Genomic DNA, 8239 nt, shown 5'->3' with positions numbered 1-8239 from the left:
CAAGGTAATTTGTACATGTAAGTAGGGGTAAAGTGAATATGCATAGATAATAAACAGCGAGTAGCAGCAGTGTAAAAACAAAGGGGTGGGGGGGTTGAGGTCAATGCAAATAGTCCGGGTAATTGAAAATGATACTTCTTTCAAAGTATCTCTCATTTTCAAACAAGCATTGCAGAGCTGGCTACGATTTAAATTACATCCCCCTGAAAAGATAGAACAAATATTATGGCTGAACTCAAATGTGCTGGTTGATAAAATACCTGTATTTATGGGAAAGATGTTTGAAAGGGGTATTTTGTTCTTAAATGATATTGTAATAGTAGAGTTATGTCCTTCATGGAGTTATCAGAATTGTACGGGAAGGTCTGCTCAAAGAGTACATCCAATTGATTACAGCATTACCCCAGGTGGCAGTGGGAGGAGGTAGGGAACTGGTCTGTCTTCCCAATATAAAGGATCAAAACTGTCGGAGGAATAAAAATAGCATAAATAGGAAAGTATACCAGTTTAATTTGAGGACCAGGATGTTGACGGCTGTGCCGTACAGATAGCAAAATAATTGGGAAGAGATTTTTGATGTACCAATTAGAGGTCGACCGATTATGATTTTTCAACGCCGATAACGATTGAAGGACCAAAAAAAGCTGATACCGATTAATCGGCCGATTTTTAAAAAATCATTTTTTTTGTGTTAAAAAAAATATCTATATATTTCGAGTGTAGAGAGAGAGTGTAAACAGGGAGTACAGAAGGGGACTAAGCACGCACCCCTGAGGGGCCCCCGTGTTGAGGATCAGCGTGTCAGATGTGTTTTTTGCCTACCCTTACCACTTAGGGGCAGCCCATCAGGAAGTCCAGGATCCAGTTGCAGAGGGAGGTGTTTAGTCCCAGGGTCCTTAGCTTAGTGTATGAGCTTTGTGGGCACTATGGTGTTGAACGCTGAGCTTTAGTCAATTAACAGCATTTTCACATAGACATTGGATGAGATTTAAGTATAATATGAAGAAGTGTTGTTTTGTTTTTGGCTTTGTTTCAATACTAATCTCACCAGATTGGGTCTGCTGTATGGTTAGCCCTCTAACTCCCTGACCCTGTAACTCTGCAGTGAGGTTGCCAATATGATACGGGAGTATAAGCCAATTTGCAAAATGGTTTCAGCAGTGTGTTGTTATTCTCTTTGACATTCGTCTTAGAAATGTTGTATTAAGAAAATTGGTTATGTAATAATTTGTCATACGGTGAATAGTTTGTCTGGATTTCCCGAATCAGAAATGCCCTAAACTATTCTGGTCTGCTCTCTCTCTCTCTCTCTCTCTCTCTCTCTCTCTCTCTCTCTCTCTCTACCTCTATATCTACTTCGCTAACTAGCTTTAGCTCTCTCTCTCTATCTCTACCTCTACCTCTACCTCTACCTCTACCTCTCTCTCTCTCTCTCTGTCTCTGTCTCTTTTCTCTCTCTCTCTCTACCTCTCTCTCATTCTCTCTATCTATATCTCTCGCTCTTTCTATCTCTACCTCTATCTCTCTCTCTATCTCTATCTCTCTATCTATCTGTATCTCTATCTCTCTCTCTTTCTATCTCTACCCCTATCTCTATCTCTACTTCTCTCTCTATCTATATCTCTTTCTCTACCTCTCTCTCTATCCTACCTCTCTCTCTAGCGTTATCTCTACCTCTACCTCTCCCTCTAGCTCTATCTCTATATCTACCTCTATCTCTATCTCTACCTCTCTCTCTATCTCTATCTCTATTTTTACCTATCTCTCTCTACTTCTATCTCTATCTCTATCTCTACCTCTATCTCTACCTCTCTCTCTCTCTCTCTCTCTCTCTCTCTCTCTCTCTTTATCTCTACTTCTCTCTCGTTCTCCTCTATCTATCTCTATCTCTCTCTCTTTCTATNCCCGTCCAAACTCCTCATGCTGCTGGTGTACTGGTCGGAAAATGGACAGGACAGAATGGATCGTACAGAATGATGGTGGAGGCTCAGGTGAGAGATTAGTTTGCTTGGGAAAATCTGATTTATTTCCCAGATATTGAAATCGGGACATTATCAAGGGACATCCACGAGTTACATGTGTGCCACTGTGAGGATGAACTGTAACGTTATCGATAAAGAAAATGAAGAGACGCCAGACTGCCTGTAAATTGATTTAAACTGTTTATTTGGGGTATCAGGTCGATTGAGGGGGTCTGCACACTGGGATATTTGTAGTAATTTAGACTAGAAATGCATTGAGATACCGATTTGTCATTAACATGCCACACGCGACAGGGATAAACGGTGGCCGTGATGAGAAAATGTCATGCTGGTGTAATATGAGTACTACATACTGTATATACATTTTCTCCCATCTGTAAATGTACATTCTGCTAGTGTCGGTGCGTACTAAGTTGAGGGTCTTGAATTCGAGTGATAGACTCAACGTGAAGCACTGTCATTCTAAATTTGGATTGGATAAGATATCAATAGTTCTAAGGATGACTCGGAAAGGCAAGGAGAGAGAGCGCAAAGTGAGGGGAGGGTGCACTGCTCGAATCTGTTGAGTCTAGGGAGGATTTCCTCCCCCAAAAACTTGTCTTTTAGTGTCCTCTGAGAGGGAGGTTATCAGAGAACCCACTAGCTTGGGCTAACCATGATGGGGACATTGATAGTAGGGGTTTTGTTTTACCATGTCATCAGAATCCTAATGTTAAAGCTCATCAATACATATGGCTTTCTGGATGATACTGTACAATTAATTACTTACAAGGCTCGCATCTTGCTTTGACACCCGAGGATGAGGATGAAGAAGACTGGCATGGAGACTGTCATCCCATTGGCATAGAACAGAACGGATGGACGGTCCTTGCCTCAATCATTCTCATCAAGTGTGTATGAAATTATTAAACATTTATTCTCTCTTCCCTGTTCAAGTCAATGTGTTTTCTAGGTGGTGTGGGACATGGTAGGACCGACATCAGTGCATTCTAAGGAGTCCCAAAAACCATAGCGATAAAGTTACAGGGAATTGGGAAAGTGGAATGGAATATGACTGGTGTGGAGATTTGTGTGGCTCATAAATTAAGGAACTGGGTAATAGAGTCTCTGGGGAATAATAAAATCATCTCTGTATAGTGATACAGGGGATAGCTCTTAGTAGAGGAAGGACAGCTAACTATGTACAATATAGAGACTACTATGAAGACAAGTTGAACGTCACGCATACCCAGATCATGGTGGGAGTAGCAGAGCTAGTGTCATTTTAGACACCATTGTCAACTTTCAGTGAAGGGTTCAACTCTTGAAAGAATAGCCACAGATCCTTGTAATACAGGAAGCAACCTCACCGGAAGGGAAGTTCACTATAATAATAGCATCACAGGGTGTGATTAAGAAACATGTGACTCAGAGTTTTGTAAGGTTGGATACTCTTCCAACGCCACTAATCTCTCCCTCATTCCTAACCACCAGCATTGGGGCCGAGTGACGGTAACAGGAAAGTGTCAGAAGGTTGCGGCTTATCGACCGTTGGGACCCAACGTTTACACTGTAACGAGGGTGTTCACAAAGGGGTGGGGTGGAGATTGGCCTCAAGATGAGAGATGTGTACCTAACCTGAGCACAGGGAACTATTATCCACAGATACCGACTAGCTGAACATAGAATGTCATTGGAGATGTTGGTGGCTAGAAAACCAGGTATGAGTTGGGAGGGAGTATCTGAAAGATTCAGTCCTAGATCTATCAGTGAACCACAAAGGCAACAGGAGATCAGGAGCAAAAGACAGATTTAATGCAATAGCTATTCTCACGGCAGTCGCTGTAGGGACAGTAACTGAAGAAGCAGTAGTAGTGGTGAAGGATGCTATAGTAACTGCATGGAACTGGACAACGGTGCAAATGAGGAGTATTTTGAAGTATGCATCATGGGCAGTGTTAGTGGTAGCAGGAGTTACCTTGCTGGGATATCACCTTCTGAAGGCATTGATGTTGAAACGTATATAGAGTGCTGATTTACCTCAAGATGAGGTAAAGTTGATTAAGGCCATTGCACGTGTATATCAGGTGGCCATGGAGGAAGAAGTAGATTGTGAGCGAAGTGAAAATTATATGGCGTTAGAACACTTTTTGTAACCTGTGGCTAACGGGGGAAGATTGGGTGAAAGCATGAGGAGTTTTTTTTTAGGATCTTCATTTTTGTGGACCCCAGCAGAACAGTATCCCAAAGGTATAGAGTCAGGCTAATAGAGAGTGGGAATCATGTTATCAAACTTCGTTTTTTCTTTGCATATATAATTATGCATAGCTTAACGCATTATTAATACTTGTTATGTTTTGTGTTTCCTTTTGCTTTTCAAGTATTGTGCCATCACTCTCGTAGGAACCCGAAAGAGGAAATTGATAAAGTCAAAAGCTCCAGCTGAAATGTCACTATCAGTACAATAGGAGTGGGAATTAGTGTGCATAGCGTGATCATAAATCAGAGGTCATAAGTCTCGGAGGTGCAAACATACAAATCAACTGAAAATGTTAATCATGTTTTATCTTCTGTTCATTTATGTCATTTCAAAGTTCCAACGAAGAAGAAGCTGGACGCAGCCGGGGAAGAAGAAGGACAAATGAAACCGTTTGAGTGCTTCATCAATGTAGTTCTCCATTGCCTCATTTTCTGGGATAGATAGGGGGTAAACACGGCCCTTCGGTGGGGACACTCCAGGGAGTAAGTCAATAGCACAGTCCCCTGGGTGATGTGGTGGCAGAGTGGAGGCCTTGATTTTGCTGAAGAGATTGCTGTACTGGGCGTATTCAGATGGTATGGTGGGTGCCACTTCAGAGGCAGAGTCCTCAATGATGGTGGCTTTGCAGGGTAGGCTGAGACGACTGGTGAAGCAGGTAGAAGACCAGGACAGTAGTTCACCTTATCGCCACGAGATGGCAGTGTTGTGATGACAAAGCCAGGGGAGTGGCTGTTTGGGGGATGAGAGTTCCATGAGTTGAATGGTTTCTGTGTGGAAGACTCCAATCTGGAGGGTGACGCTCTGTGTCAGGTACTTAATGAAGCCTGTGCCCAATGGCTGCCTATCCAGGGTGTTAATCATTAACTTTTTATGGCTGGGATCCCGTTAACGGGATCGATATGACAACAGCCAGTGAAAGTGGCGCCAAATTCAAAACAACAATAATCTCATAATTAAAATTCCTCAGACATACAAGTATTTTACACCATTTTAAAGATAAACTTGTTGTTAATCCCACCACAGTGTCCGATTTCAAAAAAGCTTTACGATGAAAGCACAACATATCATTATGTTAGGTCAACACCTATTCACAGAAAAACACAACCATTTTTCCAGCCAAAGAGAGGAGTCACAAAAAGCATAAATAGAGATAAAATGAATCACTAACCTTTGATGATATTCATTAGATGACACTCATAGGACTTCATGTTACACAATACATGTATGTTTTGTTCTATAAAGTTCATATTTATATAAAAAAATCTCAGTTTACATTGGCGCGTTATGTTCAGTAATGTTTTGCCTCCAAAACATCTGGTGATTTTGCAGAGAGCCACTTTACTGAAAAAGCACACCATGCTATAATCTGAGTACAGCGCTCAGAGCCTAAAACAACCATAAAGATATCCGCCATGTTGTGGAGTCAACAGATGTCAGAATAGCATTATAAATATTCACTTACCTTTGATGATCTTCATCAGAATGCACTCCCAGGAATCCCAGTTCCACAATAAATGTTTGATTTGTTCCATAAAGTCTATAATTTATGTCCAAATACCAATTACTTAGTTTCCAAATTCCTCTTATCACAAAGTGATACAAATTGAGGTAACTCTAACCTAACGTAGGAGGCGTAAAAGAAACGCCTGAAACTAGATCCCCTGCATACTGGTCTTAACAAGGAGGTTCTCTCGTGTACTGTTCAACCAATCCATTAAATGTGGAGGTGGAGTTAAGATGGAGTGTTGCCTTGTTAATGGGCCGTCACTAGTTACCACAACCATCAAGTCATAAACCTTGCCTATTTCAAAGATTTATCTTCTTAAAATCTGATTTTAAACCTAACCATAACCATGCTGCTAAGTTTATGCATAATTCTAACCTTAAATTAAGACCAAAAAGCTATTTTTAGTGTCCATGAATTTGTCCAAAAGCTGAACACGCGTCACAAGGTCTTTTTCCAGTTCCCCTGAAAACCGGAACATTCAGTTGTTGGGGGCTTGGTAGGGTTTTGTCTAGAAGGGATACAGCTTTTGTCAAAACTTTTCATAGCAGGTTTACGCTTCGAACACACCGAATGTGTTTTGCGTTTCGACACACCAGAAGTACATAAATTTCCAATGGAACGCTGCGTTTGCCTTACAGCATTGCGTTACAGTGCGTTCTGTGTTACAGTGCGTTCAAATTATATGCGTAGACTTGACAGAAAGTAGCAAAATGTGAATGGTGAATTTTTGTAGCACACATATCCAGTAAAAAAAATGTGGGACAACATAATAAAAACAGTTTGACCGGAGAATTTCTTTACATTTTTGTATTCATTTATTTGCCAAGTATATTATCTATTCAATGACATCCACAAATTAATTGTGAGAGCCTATAATATAATTTCCCTCAAATGCAGTTTTGGAGCGAAATGCAACAATAAATAGTCAAGATAGCAGAGTAGGCTCTTTCAACAATGAGACCAACGTTGAGGAAGGTGGTCTTGATCGTGCTGTTGGGCCGGGACCAGCCCCGCCGAATGCGCAGGTCTGTGTGGTTCCAGAGTTGGTTAAAGTCCCGAAAGCAGCCAGGGGAGTTCCACCGTCTCATTCAAGAGCTTCGAATGTTTGGAGAGGAATTCCGAAGTTACTTTCGTCTGGACCGAAGCCAGTTCGATCACCTGCTCCAGATGGTTGGAGCCAGGATCGCCCGGATGGACACCAACTACCGGGAGTCCATCAGCCCAATTGAACGCCTGGCGATTTGTCTCCGGTAAGCTACCTTCTAGTACATTTTTAAAGCCTTTGACACCATAATTGATTGATACATTGTTTTTATGTGCAACCTAGCTAGCTAAAGGGCTCTCTTAATAGTCCCTATTTGACATCAGATGTACTTTTACAGAATGTTCATTAGGACTATAACTTTTCCCAAAGTTGGTTTATAATCCTTTTTTAATTATGCAATGTTACCAAATGATAAGAAAGTTGAGGTGCCTTCTGCCCTGATGAAGGTAGGCTAGTCTTCTCCAGGACCCATTGTTGTTCAAGACAGTTACAGTCATTCATTACATTCTTATTGGACTCACATACACTCTTAGAGAAAAAGGTTCCAAAAGTGTCCTTCTGCTTTCCCCATAGGATAACCATTTTTGGTTCCAGGTATAACCCTTTGGGGGAAATGTTATACATGGAACCCAATAGGGTTCTACCTTGAACCAAAAGGGGTACAACCTGGAACCAAAAAGGGATCTCCTATGGGGACAGCCTTAGAACCCTTTTAAGTAGATAGTACCATTTCTTCTAAGAGTAGAGTTGGCCTGGGCTACAGTTTATTGATATAGGCATTGACTGAATTGTACTGTTTCAAGGCATTGTTAATGATGGTTGATGAGTATTACAATATAATTAGTAGAGCATAATAAACAGTAATGAGGTAGCTATATGAGTAGATATATGTGGGTGGAATTCAAGTTAGACACAATATTGATAATTATTTTGAATTATATTACAGATTCTTGGCGACAGGGGACTCCTAAAGCACCATTGGATTCAGCTTCCGAGTTGGACGGTCCTCGGTGGCAGGCATTGTCCCCTCTGTGGCACAAGCCATTTGAGACTGTCTGGTTGGTGAATACATGCCTGTCCCCAAGGAGGAAGACGGGAGGGCCATCGCTGCCGAGTTCCTGGAGAGGTGGAATTTCCCCAACTGTCTTGGCTCCATTGAAGGGAAACATGTAGTAATCCAGGCTCCACCGTGCTCAGGTTCGCAATTCTACAACTACAAGGGTACATATTCAGTTATACTCTTGGCTGTAGTAGATGCCATCTGTTTCCGATGTTGGTGCTTACGGCAAGGGAAGTGATGGTGGGACCCTCCGGGACTCTGCCTTCGGCCAGGCACTTCAGGATGGCACCCTGGAGATTCCACCACCTGCATCACTCCCTGGAGCTAAATACCTGGGACCTGTTCCCCACGTCTTCGTCGGCAACGAGGCCTTCCCTTTAAGACCCAACCTCATGAGGCCCTACGC

The sequence above is a fragment of the Salvelinus fontinalis genome, chromosome 2, assembly GCF_029448725.1.
Source record: "Salvelinus fontinalis isolate EN_2023a chromosome 2, ASM2944872v1, whole genome shotgun sequence".
Classification (NCBI taxonomy): Eukaryota; Metazoa; Chordata; class Actinopteri; order Salmoniformes; family Salmonidae; genus Salvelinus; species Salvelinus fontinalis.
Note: the sequence above shows the minus strand (reverse complement) of the source record.